Raw genomic sequence first — 21,874 nt, 5'->3', positions numbered from 1 at the left:
ATAATGTTTATATGAGAGTAAATGAAGATGGGAATAAATATGAGGAAAGTGATTGATACTTTATAATAACATCTGAAACATAGGCTATACACTGTTGTATTCAGGGCATCTGGAGAGCACTTCTGAAGAGGCTGAAAGTGACTTGTCAGATGTGGAGGATCAAGGATATTGTGATGAGTCCAAAGCAGACAAGGTCATGAGACTACGACTATGCATAGTCAAGAAGCCGAAGATTAAGCAACTGTATCAGTCTAACAAGGTAATATAGTTTATCAGTTTAATATGTAGCTTACATGCTGCTGACAGCTTCCATCAGAGGAAGAGCATAGACATGGTAAGTTAATTTGTTAAATGATAAAGATCATAAAAACTCATATGGATATCACATAGCATGTTAAGAACCATCAGAGATCCGTGATGTAATTGAAGTTACCTGTTTTTGTCTCAATTAGAGAAGAATGGTTAATCTTTGCTTTTGATAAAGCATTGCAATGTTAAGAGTAGACAACTTCTCACCATATTATTCCTTCCTTTGTAGACTTGTGACTCTTAATCTCAGCTAATGGATAAGGCTAATGATTAGGTTTTTTGTCAAAACACAAACAGCAAGAGTTGTGTTCTCTTATATTACAACTTAACTGGGTTCTATGATTGTATTATAAAGGTCTACGCTATGAGTGAACCAGTGAGGGGCAGAGTTCTAATCATCAACAATATGAACTTTCGCTATGGTCACGGTAACAGAGCTGGTTCCCAATTTGACTACAGAAATCTCAGCATGATGTTCAAAGACCTCAAGTTTGATATTGCCAAGTCACAGACCGAATTAACAGACCTACGAGAACAGGTACTCCGTGTGTCCTCTCATAGTCTTGTCTCTGCTTAAAGATTGTAGAATTTGGCTGATTTTAATTCATGCTATAAAACTATGTTTAAAGTGAGACACTGCTGTAACTAGTGTATGTCTCGGGCTGGTAGTCAGGGGCTAACAGATCATCTGATGAGGGACATTGATACAAGGCCTCCTAATTGTAATTTATGTTTGCAGAGAACCTAGTCTTGTTTTAAAGGTTCATTTTTAGTTTTCATTCTCTAAATGTTAGGTAATGTTACCTAGCAACACTTCAACGACTTCCTGCTATCTGGCAGTCATACAAAAGAATGTGAATCCATAAAATTAATGGCCTGTACTAGTCAGGGCTACTATATTTTTTCCAGGATATCTACAGAGAGATACAGATTGAAACAGGGAGAAAGGAACACCAGAATCTGGGCATGTTTGTCCTAGTAATCATGACTCATGGTACGAGTGGCAACCATCTGCTGGATATCGAAGGTAACATGATTCCCATCATCCATATCCAAGACCTTCTCTCTCCACGGAATTTCCCTGCTATGAAGGGCAAGCCTAAGTTGGTCATCTTGCAAGCATGCTCAGGAGGTATGTCACCTGATAAAGGGTACACAGTTTGGGTACACAGGCTATACTTTCAGAAGATCAGATGAATAAGTACTATTTGACTAAATATCGGTTTCATCAACTCTTTGATAACCTAACTCTTTGTGTACCACAAGCCGTGCAGTGTAGCTCAGCACAGTGTTTGTATATGGAGCCACCCGGTGTGACTTTAGTACGTGTGAAACAAGTTTCTTATTAGTAAGTAGTTAATCAATTAACTTATAGTATCTGTACTTAAACTGAAGGAAAGAAGTATCTGCATGTGTTATGCATATCTGCTTCCACTGATGTACAATTTTATACTGATTAATTTGGTAGCAAATAGCTATGGTAGCTTGTATTGTCGAAATTGTGTCATAGTATTCCAAAACATGAGTCATTGGCTGACAGAAACAAGTATGTATTATAAGGACAGCTGCGTATGATCGAACTGTACAACTGCAGTGGAAAATCTGCCCCGAGTATCAGCCTCTTGGCTATTGGCTAATGCGGTCGCCTACAGAGCAGAAAGTTTGCCCTGGGCAATGAAGTTTCATCACTAACCCCAAAACGTGTAACACTGGTAAAACATGAACACGGCAATGATTTATTAGGTCAATAACCACTCAGGGTCTAACTTCAAAATGTGTGCACTTCCTGTATGCTAGTATTAACATACATTTACAGAGATTTATCTAGTATAAAAATATAACTTAACTAATCAAACATTCTGTTATCTAGGGAGACGAGACTTTGGAGAAAGTACAGAGCTTCTTTCTTCACCAATATCTACCATCACAAGCAGCCCATCCACTGAATCATTTAGTAGTTCGTTAACACCAGCTTCTCAGTCACCAACTATTTCAGTTCCTCCTCCAACTACTCTGAATGCTGATGATTTCTTCATCATGAAGGCCAGCAGTGAATGTAGGTACAGAGTCTAGTCTCAGAAGTGCTTTACCAAGATTTATCAAAGTATCTCCTCTGTGAATAATTATTTGTTTAGTTTGTGACTAGCCTTAGTTCCTACAATGTGCATGTAGATGGTTATCAGTATGTACTCTATACACATGAGCTATGACTATCACGTACCATTGAGTCATGAACTTATCAACATACCACTCTATGTCTATTTTAGCCTACATGGCTACTAAATCCTACACCCATGGAGCCTGGTTCATCAGAGTTCTTGTGGCCACATTCTACAAACATTCTTCTCATAGAGATATAGAGAGTCTCTTTAAGATTGTAAGTAGTCAGTCTATTTTATAGCCTGAGAATCTCTATATTTTTCCAGCCTGTTTTGTATCCAATTAACTTTAATGTTAAAGGTTGACTTGCAACAAAATTCACATTACAGTTCTTTGGTAACATAAGATTCACTGTCTTACTCTGTTGTGTTGTAGGTGCGAAATATATGGGAATGTGATTACAAGCTCTTAAAAACTCAAAAACGAACAGTTAATCGCAGCCACACGAGACCGCCGTAGTGTGGATTCGCTTTCCAAAACGGCTCAATTGAGACGTAGTTGTTACAGGATGGTTTTTGTCACCACTTTCATGCAACCTCATTCGTCAAAATATTTTCACAAATATACTTCACGCATTCAATAAAACCATGTATATTGTTCTTACGCGTCTGTTTTATCGTCATTGTAATGCTGTCACTTTTAGCAGTGATATCTTATAACTTACCGTAAAAACTCATTTAACTTTTTAACCTTACCTGAAGGAGTACATATCATTGTCTGATAATCGTGACGAGCCTTTTGGTCACCTGTGATAATCGAAAAATGCTGCAAAAATTATTTGCGAAGTATTGGGTCACATGATCAGATTACGACTGGACGATTAGACAATGCCGAAACAAAACTGTAAAGTAGCGAGCATCTATATTTGATACGGGGTCTTCGGTAAAACCCGAAATGTTTATCATAAACTAGTGCTACGATAAGTTTATATTGAGCTTTTTATTGGCCTTTCAATTCACGTGAGATCATCACGTGACAAGATGATAACCAAACTGTAATGACTACGTCAGAGAAATAAACATTCCAATCTACAGTGGCTTTTCATTTTTGAGCTTTTAAGAGCTTGTAATCACATTTCCACATATTTGGCAGCTACAACACAACAGAGTAAGACATGTTGAATCTTTTGATAGTAAATAACTGTAATGTGGATTTTTGTTGCAAGTCAACCTTTTATATATTTACTTTTGACACTGTTTCTCCATGTTTTCCTTTGTCTATATTCTGTACTGCTCTTATCACAATCAGCAGGAGTTAGTATTTAGTAGCAGTAGTATAAGGGGGCAGTTAGTGACAGAGCCTCAAGACCTGCGGCTTTCTTAGCGCTTGAGTGTGCCCCCTTCCTAACCTATTGGAAATTAACCTATTTGCTTTATTTGCAATGTGAACATCAGCCTATGTTCCTTAAAGACCCATTTTGTAGAAGCGATAGTCAAGAATAGACTGCGGCGTATGCCAATGATACTCAATTAAATAGCTAAAGTTCTAGGCTTCTAGTACTGGTGTTCCGCGGCTGGGCATCCGCACCGGCTCTTTAGAATTTTAGAAATTTGCTCAAGTTTGATGCGAGCATCACCCCAAGTTTCTAAGTTTTAAACCTTTATAGCTAACATCACATGATCCCTATTACGACTTTGCTTCTATTTTTTAGGAAATTGGTCTAAATTTGTCATGAGCATTAGCCTAAGTTTTCTAATGGTCTTGATGCTTCAAAGCTAGAAGCACATGATTCTTATTGCGGCCTTCACCTAGCGATTATCAATAGATTAACCTTAGGATAAGACATTACCCTTCATTTTTACGGGCTATGGTCAAGAAAGTACTAGAATTATTGTAGTTATCCCCTCCCACACCTCACTAGGACAAGAGCGGTTTTATTAAAGTCAGTATTCATTGATGAAAAAGACAGCAAGAGAAAACAAGATAGCGTAAATAAAATATATATAGGTATTACATCGTCAGAGGTGTAATATAACCACTATATAACCTAGGTATAACCCTATATAACTTCAGAGGTTTAGAGTGCTTCAGGCAAACTTCAAAATTCTATGCTCTCTTCGACCAACACTGTTCCTTCACGTTTTGCTCGTCGTGAGCGTATCGGATCATAGTTCATGTAGGTCGTAGCTCGACATAGCTACGGACAAATGGAGATCATAACGCTCCACTCCCTTTTTAGAATATTTGTAATAAATGTAGCCAAAATAATACGCTATTACGTTTTGTCACATGATCTTCGCTGGGGAAGCGGTTTAGGCAGGTTTTGCGTGATCCGAGCTTGATTAGCAGTCTCTTATTGGTCAGTTCTGCTTTGACTGCTGCGGAGGGAATCAAACATTCTTAGCGAGTATTTCAGTCACCAGTAGGTGAGTTCCTACATTCTGTCATAAACAAGCTGTTGAACTCGCTGTCTCTTGTAATAAACAGAGAATTAGACTCACTGTGTCTTAGTCTAATTCCTGGAGCTAATCCATCAAAAACCACTTGAAGCGGAAAGGATGATGTAAACATTAAAGCCTCTTGACCAAAATGTACTAACTTTAATAAAAACATTCGTTTTAGTGAGGTGTAAGTGTTCTAGTAGCTGGTTCTAGTAGTGGACGTGTGGATGGCGACAATGAATAAGTGTTCTCGTAGGTTGAGATCTGCTTTATTCATTTAATTGTGCTCTGTATACAGAAAAAATGATGTGCACCAATGGAAAGAAAATATACAGGTTGATTTAAAAAACAACAGCCAAATGCATTAGTTGAACTGAACATACATGTATGGTACCAACACTCACATTAGTTGAGAGATTCGCTCCAAACACTAGTATAACTTGCCCCAGAAGGTGAGATATATTAACTGTTGTGATAGATAACTAGCTGTTGCTGGAAAATAACAATTTTAAAGCTAATTTTAGCGCGTGTACCAAAAGTCATTAAAAATTACATGTAGTAGAAAATTTAACTTACTGTTAATGCAGATGTTCTCACTCTCAAGTTATCCTCACAAACTAGCTAATGAACATTGTTTGACTCTAAACTGCTTATATTAGCTGAAGTGATAAATAATCTCACAGCTTTTGATGAAAAGCTTGGCTTGTTAGTTTGAGCAGAGATAATACTATTGCTTGTAGCAATCCTGAAACAGTAGGGGGGGATAACTACAATAACTGTAGTCTTTTATTGGCCACCGCCTGCAAAAGAGAGGACAGTTTATTATTCTTGGTGTAATTATTCAGTAATCCTTAGGTCAAGGTTGTTAGATTATTACAGCTAGATAAACAAAACAGCTTGTCTGAGTTTTCAACATTTAATGAGTCTTTCATAAGTCGCACACAAATGAACATGAGTCATTAGAATCTTCCAGAACAGTGGGTGTGGTTAACAGCAATGTAAGCATGGGGGTAGACAACTCTTAATAATACAACATTCCCTTTCAAGCTTTAAACAAGAGTATAATGATTGTACTTACAACAAAAGTAAAATATAATAAACTGAATGAGAAATATGTAAGAACTGTTTGTTTGCCATGGAATATAAACAAATTGAATACAATCAATGATTGCCTTTCCTACTCATGACCAGTTGCCTCAAACTTTATTGGGGATTTTTGATTCTCTGAGATCTGCGTAGAGGTGCATTTTGCTCCATACTGACAACATCTGATCTGTTTCTGAGCTATCTATCAGCTTCTGTCTCAACTATAACTTTCCTTGTAATATCGTCAGATGCAGCAATCACCTTTCCATCTCTCTGTTTATTTCTGACCCACACATCATCTCAAGAATGAACAGGTGGTAGAGGTATTACTTTACAGTTACTATCATGGTTCTGCTTCATCATTGACTTATATTGTTCATTTGATGCAATGAATCGGGCATGATCTGATTGTTTAGGCAGCAAATCATCTGGATGAGTTACCACAGTGGTTCTAAGTTTCCTTCCCATCAACCGCTCTGCAGGGGAGTACAGGCCAAACTGTGGTGAAGAACGGTAAGCCAACAGTGCCAGATATGGGTCCTCTTCTTTAACCAGCATTTTCTTGATGGTTTGCACTCCTCTCTCCAGCTCCATTTCCTCTGTGATATTCTGGACTGCTTGTAATGTGGCAGAATCCATACTGGATGGTGAAGTCTGCAAACTCTTTACTAGCATACTGTGGACCATTATCAGACATTACTGTTTCTGGAATTCCATGTCGAGATAACATAGACTTCAGATGCATGATAACCTTTTTTGACGAGAAGTCTCATGCACCTAAGAAAGCTAATTCTGGATAGCGAGAGTAATAATCAATGACTAACAGGTAAGTCTGACCGTTGAAGTGTAGAAGATCGGTGCCAAGCATTTGCCAAGGTCTATCTGGAGTAGAGGTTGGCCTGAGAGGTTCCCAATGTTTGTTAGAATTTACTCTACAGTCATTACAGTGTCTTATCATCTGTTCACTGTCTTTGGGCATTCCTGGCCACCACAGGCTGGTCTTAGCTCTTGATTGACATTTGGTGACGCCAAGATGTCCCTTATGAAGATCCTTCAACACTTGTTCTCTTTGGCTTACAGGGATGACTAATCGGGTACCAAGCATCAGAAACCCTTTACTCATTGACAAGAGAGATTTTTTGTCAAGGTAGGGTTTTAAAAGTGTCTTCTGAGGACAAGTAGACAGGCCACTCTCCTTCAACAAATCTGATCACCTGTCGTCTAGTTGTGTCATCTGATCAACTTTCAATTGCTTTAATCTAAAATCTGAGCCATTGGGAGATACAACTAAATCAACATAATGCTCCATTTCATTCACTCGTGTTACATCAGAACTATTTGGTTCTGCAGAGGTATATCGAGAGAGTGCATTTGCCATAATCTTCATAGCTCCCTTGATATGTTTCATTGTGTACTAAAATCTCTGTAGACGAAGCTTGAATCCCTGGAGTCTAGGTGGCGATCTATCAAAGAACATATCTCCAAATAGCGATACCAAAGGTTGATGATCAGTCTCTATTGTAACATTTTCTACACCTAGGACATAGGGAGCAAACTTTTTCGTAGCCCAGCAGACTCCTAAGCCCTCTTTCTCTATAGTTGCGTTTCTCTGTTCTGTCTCTGTCAGAGAACGACTTGCAGCAGCAACCGGCTTTAGACTTCCATCATCTTGAACTTGTGTGAGTGTAGCACCAAGACCCACTTTGCTTGCATCTGAGGTTATTACAGTTTCCTTCTTTACATTATATATAGCGAGAACAGGTTCGTTCATTAGCAAAAACATTTTCCAGCTTCTGGAATGCTGACTCCTGAGGCTCCAACCACTGCCATGGCCCCTTGAGTAGTACTCTCAACGGCTCTGTAATGTTGGCAAGCTCAGATGAAAATTTAGCATATTGGTTCACCATGCCCAGAAAACTTCTAATACCATGAATGTCAATAGGTCAGAGGAATTCCAATATTCCTTGCAGCCTTGGTCCTGCATGAATGCCCTGCTCATCAATCAGATGTCTAACAAACTCAACAGGTGGTGCACTAAATTTGCATTTTGCCTTGTTTAAGGTCATACCAGCGTCAGCAATCTTTTCTAGAATAGCCTGTAGTCATTCATCATGTTGCTGTTGATCTTTCCCAAATACAAGCAAATCATCCATGTGTATGATAACACCTTTACAGTTTTCAAGGATTCTGTTCATCTCAGTAGAGAAGATTTCTGGGCTACTGGATAGGCCTTGTGGAAGTCAAAGATATCTAAACCTTCCTTTATGAGTGAGGAAAGTGGTCAGATAGCTGGAGTCTAAGCTAAGTGGAATCTGCCAAAAACCACTATTGGCATCTATTGTAGAAAACACTGTTGCTCCATCTAACATAGCTAAACTCGCATTCACTGATGCCATGGGATGAATTTCTCGTTGGATAAACCTGTTGAGCTCTGTGAAGTTAGATACAATTCTTACTTCTTCCTTATTAGCTTTTCGAACCACCACCATTGGAGCACACCATGATGTAGGTTCATTAGGTCCAACCTTCTTGATGACTCCATCTGCTACCATCTTATCAAGCGCTCTATCTGCTTTGTCTCTCAGTTAAAATGATATCGGTCTGGGAGCATGTATAGCATAAGGCACTGCTTTCTCTTTCAACTTGATAGAATATTCCCTGCCAACTTCTCCAAGTCCTGAAAACAACTTAGCATTGATATTGACACTCCCAATGTGGCATTGATCTTCATCAACCTTGATTAGCTTCAACTCATCACAAGCTCTTCTACTAAGTAATGGCATTTTCTGGTTTGGAAATAGGTAGATATATTGCTCAGTAACCTCATTTTTGGCAGTAATCTTACACTTTATTCTCTCAATTACAGTTTAGTGGTGTGTGTCCGGGTCCATATAACTTCTTGTCAGAAGGCAAAACATCACCAGTTAACCGGTTTTGTCCACATACACTCAAAGCAGCTCCTGTATCCAGTTTAAATCTGACTCGCTGGCTTTTCATGGCATTTGTGTGTACTCATAAATCTGCCTACCAGGAGTCAGTCATAGACAAGTTAATAGCATTTATGGTGTTTATTTCACCCAGATAAACTTCTTCTGTAACATCATGATCTTCTGTTTCATTTATATGAGTATCTTGTCTACACTTAACTGCCCAGTGATTAAATTTCTGGCCACATTTACACTGCGTACCATATGCAGGACATCTCTGACCCTTATTGTGATTCTTACCACAATTCTCACATTTCTGCTTGGAAAATCTATGTTTTGCTGACTTGACCGGTTTCTCTCTTCTAAACTGAGATACTGCATTGACATCATCAGATTTATCCTCAGCTTTCTAGTGCTTCAGTTTTTCTGACTTTTCAGCAATTCTCAATGACTTGATCACATAGTCGAGAGACAACTTTTCATCTGATTCTCTCATAAGCTTGTCTCTCTCTTTTGTATCATCCAAGCCAAAAAGCAGTTTGTCTCGAATCAAGGAATCTCTCTGATCACCAAATTGACAAGCCCCAGCCAACTGTCTCAGTTTCATCAAAAATACATCCACAGTGTCACCATCTTGATTGCTATGGTGAAACTTAATATACTCACTACAACACCTGACCTGGGATGGCAATATTCATGGAATCTTTTGGTAACATCATCCAACTTCCTCCCAGCAGCTCCCTCTAGCTTTTCAGTATTGCCATCACCATCAGGTTGTGATTTGAACTCCATCTGCGAATAGACTTCTCTTACATCCTCACCCCTGCATGTCTGAAAAAGGCCAGCTTTCTCTTCTCAGCTTCCTTAGTAGTTCCAGTCAGGTCAATTGCCAAAAGGTAGTCACTGAAAGCCCTCTGCCAACGACGCCATTTACCAGACAAATCCTCACACCTTAACTCCAGCTGCTGAGGAGGCAAAATTCCCTCCATAATGATTATTATGTCACTGTTATACTGAAAGTTCCAAATATAGTCTTGCTATCTACCATTTACCACTGCCACCATGTTAGATTATTACAGTTAGATAAACAAAACAGCTTGTCTGAATGTTCAACATTTAATGAGTATTTTATAAGTCACACACGAATGAACACGAGTCATTAGAATCTTCCAGAACAGTGGGTGTGGTTAACAGCAATATAAGCATGGGGTAGATCACTCTTAACAATACAACAAAGGTTGCAATAGGGATCACATGATGCTAGCTTTAAAGCCTAAGGACTATCAGGAAATTTAAGCTGGTGTTTATAACAACTTTAGGCTAGTTTTCCCAAAAAAATTGAGGCCAAGGTCGTAATAGCGGTCACGTGATGTTAGCTTTAAAGCCTCAGTGTTATTACATCACCATCACCTGCATCGTTATGATTTGATCACTTGTGCTGTCTCTCCAGCTCAGGTAGCCTTCACTATCATAATACTCCATTCCTTTCTATCCTTGCTCATTTCCTCTGCCTGTTCAAATTTCATTTCTATAGATTTCAGGTTATTTTCAATGTTCTTATTTCAGATGAACTCAGGGACACTCCTGGATCTCTTCAGGGGATTTCTATATTCTTATAGTGCTTCTCTTCATTTAATGCTCACATTAAATTTAGGCTGATTTCCAAATGCCTGGGGAGAGGATATCGAAGTCCACCCGCAAAACACCCGTAGTAAAAGCGTAGAGCGTTGATCAGTCGAGTATTTTTAGAATTCCTTCGGTCTATTCTTGACTACTGCTCCAAAAAATGGGTTTTTAAGGATATTGCGCCTATGCTCACGTAGCAAATAGACTAATTTCCTATAGGTTAGGAAGAGAGTTAGTGCATCCACTAACACAAAATGCTGTTGGTCCTGAGGCTCCGTCACCAACTACCACTCCGTATACTACTAGTAGCTTTGGTACCTGATATTACCAACTATTACAGGTCATTTTCTCTGGTACAAATAACATCCTGTTAGTTCTGAGACTTGAACTCATCTCATCAATTCAACTAACACACTGGAGCAAGCCTTCTGATGTCATCATGATATGTTACTCTGTGTTTATTTGTATGTTTTAGATACAGTCACGGGTGAGACAGGTCAGTATGGCGGATCAGAATGCAAGGTCATGTGACACTCAGGGAGGTAATGTACCGACTGGCATCTGTACTTTTACAAAACTCCGTAAACTCTATCTCTTCCCTGGATTCAGAAAAGGCAAGGACTGATAATTCCTCACTATTCCTACATTGACACCAGACAAACTAGAATCAACTACATGTAAATTAAACATTTCTGGAGACACATTTGTAGATTATGAGATGCTTGGGTTAGTTGACACCTTTTAGCTATTAGTAATTGTATTACATCATACCTACAGGTGACCAACTAAATGTTGATAAAGTACCATGTCTTGAGAACCATATATCTGCAATAAGAGAGAGTTGTCCTCCCCAAACAGTTGGTGAGCTTCTTCCCCGTGTATGGGCTCATTAAGTCTCTTATTTATATAATGTTCATATAAGAGTAAATAAAGATGGGAGTAAATATGAGGACAGAGATTGATACTCTATAATAACATCAGAAACATAGAGTATTAACTCGGTTGCATTCAGGGCATCTGGAGAGCACCTCTGAGGAGGCTGAAAGTGACTTGTCAGATGTGGAGGATCAAGGATATTGTGATGAGTCCAAAGCAGACAAGGTCATGATGCTACGACTATGCATAGTCAGGAAGCCGAAGATTAAGCAACTGTATCAGTCTAACAAGGTAATATAGTTTATCAGTTTCTTATCTAACTTGTAACTAACATGCTGCTGACAGCTTCCATCAGAGGAAGAACATTGACATGGTGAGTTAATTTGTTAAATGATAAAGATCATAAAAACTCATATGGATATCACATAGCATGTTAAGAACCATCAGAGATCCGTGATGTAATTGAAGTTACCTGTTTCTGTCTCAATTAGAGAAGAATGGTTAATCTTTGCTGTTGATAAAGCATTGCAATGTCAAGAACAGACAATTTCTCACTATTTTTATTCTTTTCTCTATATCCTTTGTAGACTTGTGACTCTTAATCTCAGCTAATGGGTAAGGCTAATGGTGAGGTTTTTGTCAAAACACAAACCACAAGAGTTGTGTTCTCTTTTGTTCATACTTCGCTCGGTTCTATAATTGTATTATTAAGGTGTATGCTATGAGTGAACCAGTGAGGGGCAGAGTTCTAATCATCAACAATATGAACTTTGGCTATGGTCGCGGTAACGGAGCTGGTTCCGAATTTGACTACAGAAATCTCAGCATGATGTTCAAAGACCTCAAGTTTGATATTGCCAAGTCACAGGCCGAATTAACGGACCTGCGAGCACAGGTACTCCATGTGTTCTCTCATAGTCTTGTTTCTTCTTAGAGATTGTAGAATTTGGCTGATTTAAACTCATAGTATAAAAATCTATTTAAAGTGAGACACTGCTGTAACTAGTGTATGTCTTTGTCTGATAGTCAGGGTGTTAACAGATCTTCTGATGAGGGACTCCTAACTCCTAATTTATTTTTGTAGGGCACCTAGTCTACTGTAAGTTGTAGAGCTTGTTTATTTGTCGTTTTCATTCTCTAAATGTTAGGTAAGGTTTCCTAGCAACACTTCAATGACTTCCTGCTATCTGGCAGTCATACAAATGAATGTGAATTCATAAAAGTATTTACCTGTACTAGTCAGGGTTACTATATTTTTTTCCAGGATATCTACAGAGAGATACAGATTGAAACAGCAAGAGAGGAACACCAGAATCTGGGCATGTTTGTCCTAGTAATTATGACTCATGGTACGAGTGGTAACCATCTGCTGGATATCGAGGGTAACATGATTCCCTTCATCCATATCCAAGACCTTCTCTCTCCACAGAATTTCCCCGCTATGAAGGACAAGCCTAAGTTGGTCATCTTGCAGGCGTGCTCAGGAGGTATGTCACCTGATAAAGGATGCACAGTTTGGGTACACAGGCTATACTTTCAGAAGATCAGATGAATAAGTACTATTTGACTAAATATCAGTTTCATCAACTCTTTGATAACCTAACTCTTTGTGTACCACAAGCCGGGCAGTGTGGCTCAGCACAGTGTTTGTATATGGAACCACCTGGTGTGACTTTAGTACGTGTGAAACAAGTTTCTTATTAGTAAGTAGTTAATCAATTAACTTATAGTATCTGTACTTAAACAGAAGGAAAGAATTATCTGCATGTTGAGATGAACGAAAATATGTTTAAAGTCCGTCCTGAGTGTAGTTTCATTTTGCAAAAGCTTTATTTTTTATTGAAAAATTGTACTATTGAGAGTGATTATTTTATTTTTGAGAGTTGGTTCTGACCAAAATCACAAAATGAATGCAAAACACAGAATTCTTGGCCGAAATTCACAGAATCATCTGAGCTGTGCATGCACTCCGAAATCGTCGACGAAGCGCTGTTAATTGGTTAATTGGTTAAACTATTGGCGATAGCAATTTTAGCAGCTCTTGCAATTGGCATAGTCCAAGACACGTACCATGACACATAGTAAAAGTATGAATGCAATTCACCCTGGTACATACGATGCAACTGCCTAGATTGCTGTTGGTTTTTATTGTTTGGGCAGCATGGCTACAAATTGTCTCTTTTTTAATAATAACAGTTTCTTTTTAGCAGCAAAAGTTTTGTTGTAAAAAGAGTTGCCATCTTTAGCGCAATCAAGTCAGTTGCATCGTATTCACTATGGCAACTCGCGTTAGTATTTTTCTTGCGTGTCGCATTATGAGTCTTGGACTATACTAATTGCAAAAGCCGCTAGAATTGTGCTCGCTAATAATTCGTTTAGCCAATTAAGTGTTTCGTCAACGATTTAGGAGTGCATGCACAGCTCAGACAATTCTGTGAATTTTTGCCGAATAATTCTGTTTTTCGTACATTTCACGATTTGGGTCAGAACCAACGAAAAAATCGTTATGTATGGCCATACCTTTACAGAGATTTACATAGTATGAAAATATAACATAACTAATCAAATACTCTGTTATCTAGAAAGACAAGACTATGGAGAAAGTAGAGAGCTTCCTTCATATTCACCAATATCTACCATCATAAGCAGCCCGACCACTGAGTCAACCACAGTTAACAGTGCATCAGTTCCTCAGTCAACCACAGTTACAAGTACACCAGCTCCTCAGTCAACCACAGTTAACAATAAACCAGCCCCTCAGTCAACTACAGTTAACAGTACATCAGCTCTTCAGTCAACCACAGTTAGCTGTCCATCATCCCCTCAGTCAACCACACTTAACAGTACATCATCTCCTCAGTCAACCACAGTTAACAGTACATCAGCTCCTCAGTCAACCATAGTTAACAGTACATCAGTTTCTCAGTCAACCACAGTTAACAGTACATCATCTCCTCAGTCAACCAGAGTTAGCAGTACATCAGCTCCTCAGTCAACCACAGTTCACAGTACATCAGTTCCTCTGTCAACCACAGTTAACATTACATCTGCTCTCCAATCAACCACGGTTAACAGTCCATCAGCTCCTCAGTCAGCCACAGTTAACAGTACATCAGTTCCTCAGTCAACCACAGTTAACAGTACATCAGCTCTCCAGTCAACCACAGTTAACAGTCCATCACCTCCTCAGTCAACCGCAGTTAACAGTACATCAGCTCCTCAGTCAACCACAGTTAGCAGTACATCAACTCCTCAGTCAACCACAGTTAACAGTACATCAGTTCCTCAGTCAACCACAGTTAAAAGTACACCAACTCCTCAGTCAACCACAGTTAACAGTAAACCAGCCCCTCAGTCAACTACAGTTAACAGTACATCAGCTCTTCAGTCAACCACAGTTAGCAGTCCATCATCCCCTCAGTCAACCACACTTAACAGTACATCATCTCCTCAGTCAACCACAGTTAACAGTACATCAGCTCCTCAGTCAACCATAGTTAACAGTACATCAGTTCCTCAGTCAACCACAGTTAACAGTACATCATCTCCTCAGTCAACCAGAGTTAACAGTACATCAGCTCCTCAGTCAACCACAGTTCACAGTACATCAGTTCCTCTGTCAACCACAGTTAAAATTACATCAGCTCTCCAGTCAACCGCGGTTAACAGTCCATCAGCTCCTCAGTCAACCACAGTTAACAGTACATCAGTTCCTCAGTCAACCACAGTTAACAGTACATCAGCTCCCCAGTCAACCACAGTTAACAGTCCATCACCTCCTCAGTCAACCACAGTTAACAGTACATCAGCTCCTCAGTCAACCACAGTTAGCAGTACATCAGCTCCTCGGTCAACCACAGTTAACAGTACATCAGCTCCTCAGTCAACCACAGTTAGCACTACATCAGCTCCTCAGTCAACCACAGTTAACAGTACATCAGCTCCTCAGTCAACCACAGTTAGCAGTACATCAGCTCCTCAGTCAACCACAGTTAGCAGTACATCAGCTCCTCAGTCAACCACAGTTAACAGTACATCAGCTCCTCAGTCAACCACAGTTAGCACTACATCAGCTCCTCAGTCAACCACAGTTAACAGTACATCAGCTCCTCAGTCAACCACAGTTAACAGTACATCAGTTCCTCAGTCAACCACAGTTAACAGTACATCAGCTCCTCAGTCACCAGCTATTTCAGTTCCACCTCCAACTACTCTGAATGTTGATGATTTCTTCATCATGAAGGCCAGCAGTGAATGTAAGTACAGAGTCTAGTCTCAGAAGTGCTTTACCAAGTTTTATCGAAGTATCTCTTCTGTGAATATTTATATGTTTAGCTTGTGACTAGCCTTAGTTCCTACAATGTACTTGTAGATGATAATCAGTATTTACTCTATACGCATGAGCTATGACTATCATATACTATCATATATGAATGTATTTGTTGATGTACCCTAGGACACTTATGTATTCGCGGCATCTAACTTTCGCGTTTTCGCGGTGTCATCCTCTCGCGAAAATTTAATGAGCGAAACTAAACTACCATAACGAACGAGCGAAAACGCGAAGTTAAATAGCTTTGTTCATTGATATCCACAATAAAATCGTCATATTAGAAATGCAGGCAATTTTCGTCTGTGGTTGGGATCAATGGGAAATTTCTGGTAAACTCATTATAGCTAATACACCGACTGAGCAGCATGGCAAAGCAAATTAAGATTATATCAGTTTAGTCACCGAATTTGTAACTAATGAGGATGAAAGTCTGGTAGGTGAAGTCATAAAATTGCAGAATAATTATTGTAGTGAGGAATTTTATTACCAACCAAAAACAATATCAACCCTCATCAGGTCTAACCACATAATCTCTTCCACTGCCAACCATGTACAAATTAGCTACCGGCCTACCGCCAGCCATTTTACCGAAATTGCCGATATTGCTTCATGATATGTATACAGTATTTTTTCAAGTTCTACTTTAATTATCTGTACAATCACAAAAATCTAAATTGGCTATTATGTCATCAACAACTAATTACCTGTTTTATGACTCGCGCGGGGTAGTTAATGAATTCACAGAAAAATGTTCATTTTTAGATTAGCAATTCTCAAACAAAAGTTTAAAATTGCATCGTTGTTTTAGGCTGATTTTATAGAGAAATCTTCGGACAACACAGTCAATTTCATAAAACACTTAAAGACCGTGGGTTATGTGGTCAACAAATAATAAAATCAGGTTACCAGACAATTGCTGAGAAAGTCCAAAAATGCGTTTATGGCAGTGGCCCCTAGAAAACGCATAAATGCGTTTATGGCAGCGTAAGGGTTATACAGTTTTGGTTGTCAAGTTGGTTGCTACCTATCTATTTTCTTTTTCTTAGGATTCGAGTGTGAAAGTCACAGCGGGAGGAACCTAGACGCCATTGATAGTCTAAAAAACAAATGGCAGCAAGTGATCAAATTGAATTGCCGATCTCACCCACACATTTCAACCTGTGGTTTAAAAATACGAACTAGTCCCAAATTGATTTTTTTTCTTATTAGCAAACTGGACCTGAGGAATGTAATCTGTTTTTTCCACTGCATTTATTTTCACATCACTATATTTTCGCACTCATCAGAGCCGCGAAATTAAGTTGCAGCGAAATTTTATTCTGTGTGCTACTCACGAAACTAAATACTAGCGAAATATAAGTGTCCTAGGGTAAGTACATATGCTTGTTTATGTACAGCCCCTCTGGGATTCCTTGATATTCCTTGTCTCTGATGATACACTCCTTCATATATATTTGTAGAAGGACTGTGCATCTGCATATCTGTTACTGTTGTATGTCACTAGCTCATTGCTCTATAGATGTACATCTCTCTCTCTTGTCTATTTCAGCTTATGTGTCCACGAGGTCTCACAGCCTTGGCTCATGGTTTATCAGAGTTCTGGTAGCAACATTCTATAAACATGCTCATCATAGGGATGTTCCTACTCTCTTTGACATAGTAAGTTTATATTCTGTAATCTCAGCTAGATGTTCTTTGTCTATGTATTGCTCTATTGTTCAGATGAATATCTTGTTTGAAGTGGCCGTTAAGCGTACAATTTATTTAAGTTGTATTGATATCTAAAGATAATTGTTTCACCTTTCCTCAAGGTCAAAATTGTAGCACAGTATTTCAGTATTTGTATTTTCCTACTGTCTGGTGACCTTTCCGCTGAATCATATCTCCACCACATTCACTAAATATTATTAATAACTAGTACGCTGGCCTACCTGTGCGCCATGAGAGATCATCATGGGTAATAAGTATGTGCACAGTTATTCTCAGATGTAAAAAGGTGGGTGACTGATGTAGTGCTAGATAGCTTTAAATCTGAATATTCTCATTAGAATCTTAGTTTTCTGATCCTCACAGCAGACATAGCGTGACTTCGGACAGACAGAGACGGTTCTTATTATAGTAAAGACGAAACTCTGTAAGGAAGTTAACTTCTTATCATGATTAGTGCTTTGCTTATTGTAAGACCTGGCAGAGTTCAACCAATCAAATGGCTCCATACTTTGGGTTGGCAGTACAGCACACTTTTCTATATTTATGTACCTGTTTTAGATACAGTCACGGGTGAGACAGGTCAGTATGGCGGATCAGAATGCGAGGTCATGTGACACTCAGGGAGGTAATGTACTAACTAGCAGCTGCACCTTTACAAAACTCCGTAAACTCTATCTCTTCCCTGGATTCAGAAAAGGCAAGGACTGACAACTTCTCACTATTCCTACATTGACACCAGACAGACCATCAACTAGAATTATCATGGAACTTCCTCTTGATTTCATGGTTGTACTTCTTACCAACTCATATCATTGGTTAATAGGTCAGCTTGACATAGCTGAGAACATTGATGCTATTGGCTCATTTCTTATTGTAAATACTTGTGTTAATGTTTAACAGCAGACCTAATATGTTTGAGAATCAATGAAGGTGAGTATTTAAGTGAAAGGATAACTTACCTGCTGTACACAGACTCTATATCTATAACCTTACCTGCTGTACACAGACTCTGTATCTATAACCTTACCTGCTGTACACAGACTCTGTATCTATAACCTTACCTGCTGTACACAGACTCTGTATCTATAACCTTACCTGATGTACACAGACTCTGTATCTATAACCTTACCAGGTATTACTATATTACTCAGGTATTACTATATTACTATATTACGGTATTACTCAATATACCTCCAGTTGGTTATGAAGGCTGACCATAGACATATAATAAGTTGTTTTAGAGAGCTTTTGAGTAACAGGCTAATTCTTAGTTGCTGTCTGTCAGCATCAATAAATATAAGAAATCTGTTTTATTTTATGTTTTTTTATTTTGAACAAGAAAACAAAACCCCTTTTGTAATTTTAGCTGTCCATATAGAAACCGATTAAGACAGCCATTATTTTGAGAATTGTCATTTCTGAACAAGAGAACATAACTAATGTGATTGTTATGTAATTTTCACTTTTATAATAAACACATTATTAAGCTTTTCTATTTAGATTATAGTTTATTCAAAATGAATAAAACAAGCAGCCATCTTGATAGCAGAGATGAACAAAAGAGAGAATTTTAATGAGGTTATTCATCAGGAGTAGCTACTTGATTAGCCTTAATTGAGTCATTAAGTTTTCTGTGCGGTCTGCAGATGTAATTCCAAATAACAAGAGGACACAACTACATAAATTTTATAACTGCTTTCTCTCATACTCCAACTTAGGATTTTGAGAAATACAGGAACAAAATGTAAACAAACACAGCAAAACCTGTGAATACATGTAACACAGTTGTCCTGCCTATCGAGCCATTTGTTTAACCTTTGACCTAATATACACCTAGCATGTCTCCAGTTTATTAAAATGATCATAACTCATAGACTTAGTCAGAATATCAGTGATCATGTTCTTGGTAAAGCAGTGCTTAGTGGTGATGTAGTTATTGATGATCTTTTGGTAGATACAGTATATATCATGGTATCATAAGTTTAGATCTCTTACTTACTGGTTTTGTTGGCAATGATTATGGTAGAGAGGTACCAGTGTTAACATGTGGTTGTGATGATTGAGAGCCAGTGATATCCTCAGATAGTTGTCAGTCATGCTGCTTCTTTCGCTGCTATGTCTGCTGAAATACTCTCTCTCTCCCTCTATAGTCAAAAGAGCTACTGTATTATGTTGGTTGCTGGTTTAGCTGATTGGGCTATCACAACCGGTAGGTAGACCGGTTGTAGAATGCCTTTGTTCACTTTCTGCTCAGCTTGTATTTATCTGCGCAACCGAAGGTTTACCATTTTGGCTGGAGGAAATGCTGTAGTCTGGTGTAGCCTTCATATAGCATTTGGTAGCAGTGAGGTGAGCTGTTTGGTGCATCATTAAAATTTGACAACACTTCCAGTGCGTGTGAGATATCTGGCCTCGTTGATGTGGCAGCATAAAGTGAACTACTGACTATGAGTTGGTATAGGATGTGGTCTACTAGTCTGTTGCCACTATCCTTCATCATCTTTACATTGACAGCCTTAGGCATAGCTGTGGGTTTGTAATAAACATAAACTAAACTAACAACAATAAATTGGTATAGCATGTGGTCTACCAGGCTGCTGACACTATCCTTCACCATCTTTACATTGACAGCCATGAGTATAGCTGTGGGTTTGTAATAAACATAAACCAAACTAGCAACAATAAATTGGTATAGCGTGTGGTCCACCAGTCTGCTGACACTATCCTTCACCATCTTTACATTGACAGCCGTGAGTGTAGCTGTGGGTTTGTAATAAACATAAACCAAACTAACAACAATAAATTGGTATAGCGTGTGGTCCACCAGTCTCCTGCCGCTATCCTTCACCATCTTTACATTGACAGCCGTGAGTGTAGCTGTGGGTTTGTAATAAACATAAACCAAACTAACAACAATAAATTGGTATAGCGTGTGGTCTACCAGTCTGCTGACACTATCCTTCACCATCTTTACATTGACAGCCGTGAGTGTAGCTGTGGGTTTGTAATAAACATAAACCAAACTAACAACAATAAATTGGTATAGCGTGTGGTCCACCAGTCTCCTGCCGCTATCCTTCACCATCTTTACATTGACAGCCACGAGTGTAGCTGTGGGTTTGTACCTAGTCTTGTTGTACCTTCTCAACAGCTAATCTATGTATAACCTCTGATGAAGTTTGAGTGCTCCATCACTAGACTCAGGCTGAATACCCAGACAGAACTTTCATCTTGGAGGGAAAGTTGATGTCAGACTGGTTGTTCAAGATCAGGACTAGGTTGTCTACATATACAGCAATAATAGTCTAGATTCTGTAGTGTTGACATATGTAGATGAATTGATCAGTGTCCGATTGATTGAAACCGATTTACTTGAGATGTTGAGCTCATATATAGAACATTGTAACTGACATACCAGGTGTTTCTAGCTAGTAGGGATGAGTGCTTCAGGTTGCTACATATATATGTCTTCTAAATGTAATAAATGTCTTAAATAGCATCATTGAGAAATACAGTATTGCCATTCAGTAAGCCAGGGGGTGAACCACATGTGGAATTGTCTTCTCGTTATCCCCTTTGTAGATCTGAGCAAAACCCTTCCCTTTGGCCCTAACATTGCACCTTTACATTTCATCATCTAGACTATTCTTAGCATTGAATACTTATCTAGATCCTATAGCAGTGCAGTTTAGTAGTTCAACTAGTTTCCAGGTTCCATTAGGAATATGATCTTGGTACTCCACCCCAGCAGCTTCTAGACTCTGTTGAGAGTTATGGTTTTCTTTCTCTTTCTGTATGAACTTTGGTTCTGTTTGATCACCTGTGAAGTGAGCTGAATGACCCTGCCCAGTGACATCATCAATGTCATATCTCACTGTTTCAACTCTGAATCTTGAACTGTGATGAGGTGTATGGGTAGACTCAGCTTGTTGTTTTACACCCATTTGCATTTCATAGTTGTCCACCCTCGGATCTTGTGTATAAGTTCCTAGTTTAACTTCATTGAAGATAACATAGTGATGTACTACAACTTCATATTTTACAGGCTAGACTAATCGCTATGCTTTCAATTAGACACTGTAACCGACATGTGGAGATAACTGCTATTAGGTTTATAATCATACCACACATCATATGGGGCTGTTGATTTCTTGTAAGCTGAGGAGAAAATGCAGTTTCGTACATAGACAACAGTATGTATAGCCTCAGCTCTTAGTGACTTTGATAGCGCAAACATAACAGTCATGGCTCTTGCAGTCTCACAGATTAAAAAGTTGTATTGCTCTGCATCACCATTCTGATGTGATGAGTAGAGTGGTGTGAGCCGATGCTTGACGCAATGCAAATGGAAGTGGCAAAATGCTTGCAAGAGCGATAACTACCAATAATGTTTTTGATTGGGAGACAGTGGAATGCAAACAAGCCCATAATGAGGTACATATGCAGCTTTTAGATTCCAACCATTA

The 21,874-nt window shown here is 38.8% G+C and overlaps 1 long non-coding RNA gene and 1 pseudogene across 1 annotated transcript; one reads left to right on the top strand and one right to left on the bottom strand.

Moving 5' to 3' along the window:
• Window positions 1-2,310: 2,310 nt before the first annotated feature.
• On the top strand, window positions 2,311-18,490 carry LOC137402105 (uncharacterized). Its single transcript, XR_010979459.1, has 3 exons — window positions 2,311-2,365; window positions 17,248-17,357; window positions 17,967-18,490. It is a non-coding gene; the product is annotated as an uncharacterized lncRNA (long non-coding RNA).
• On the bottom strand, window positions 8,522-9,852 carry LOC137401822 (uncharacterized; annotated as a pseudogene).
• Window positions 18,491-21,874: the final 3,384 nt, after the last annotated feature.

Source organism: Watersipora subatra, chromosome 8 (genome assembly GCF_963576615.1).
Source record: "Watersipora subatra chromosome 8, tzWatSuba1.1, whole genome shotgun sequence".
Lineage (NCBI taxonomy): Eukaryota > Metazoa > Bryozoa > Gymnolaemata > Cheilostomatida > Watersiporidae > Watersipora > Watersipora subatra.
The sequence above is the reverse complement of the archived record's forward strand: the minus strand, read 5'-3'. Positions and strand labels throughout refer to the sequence as shown.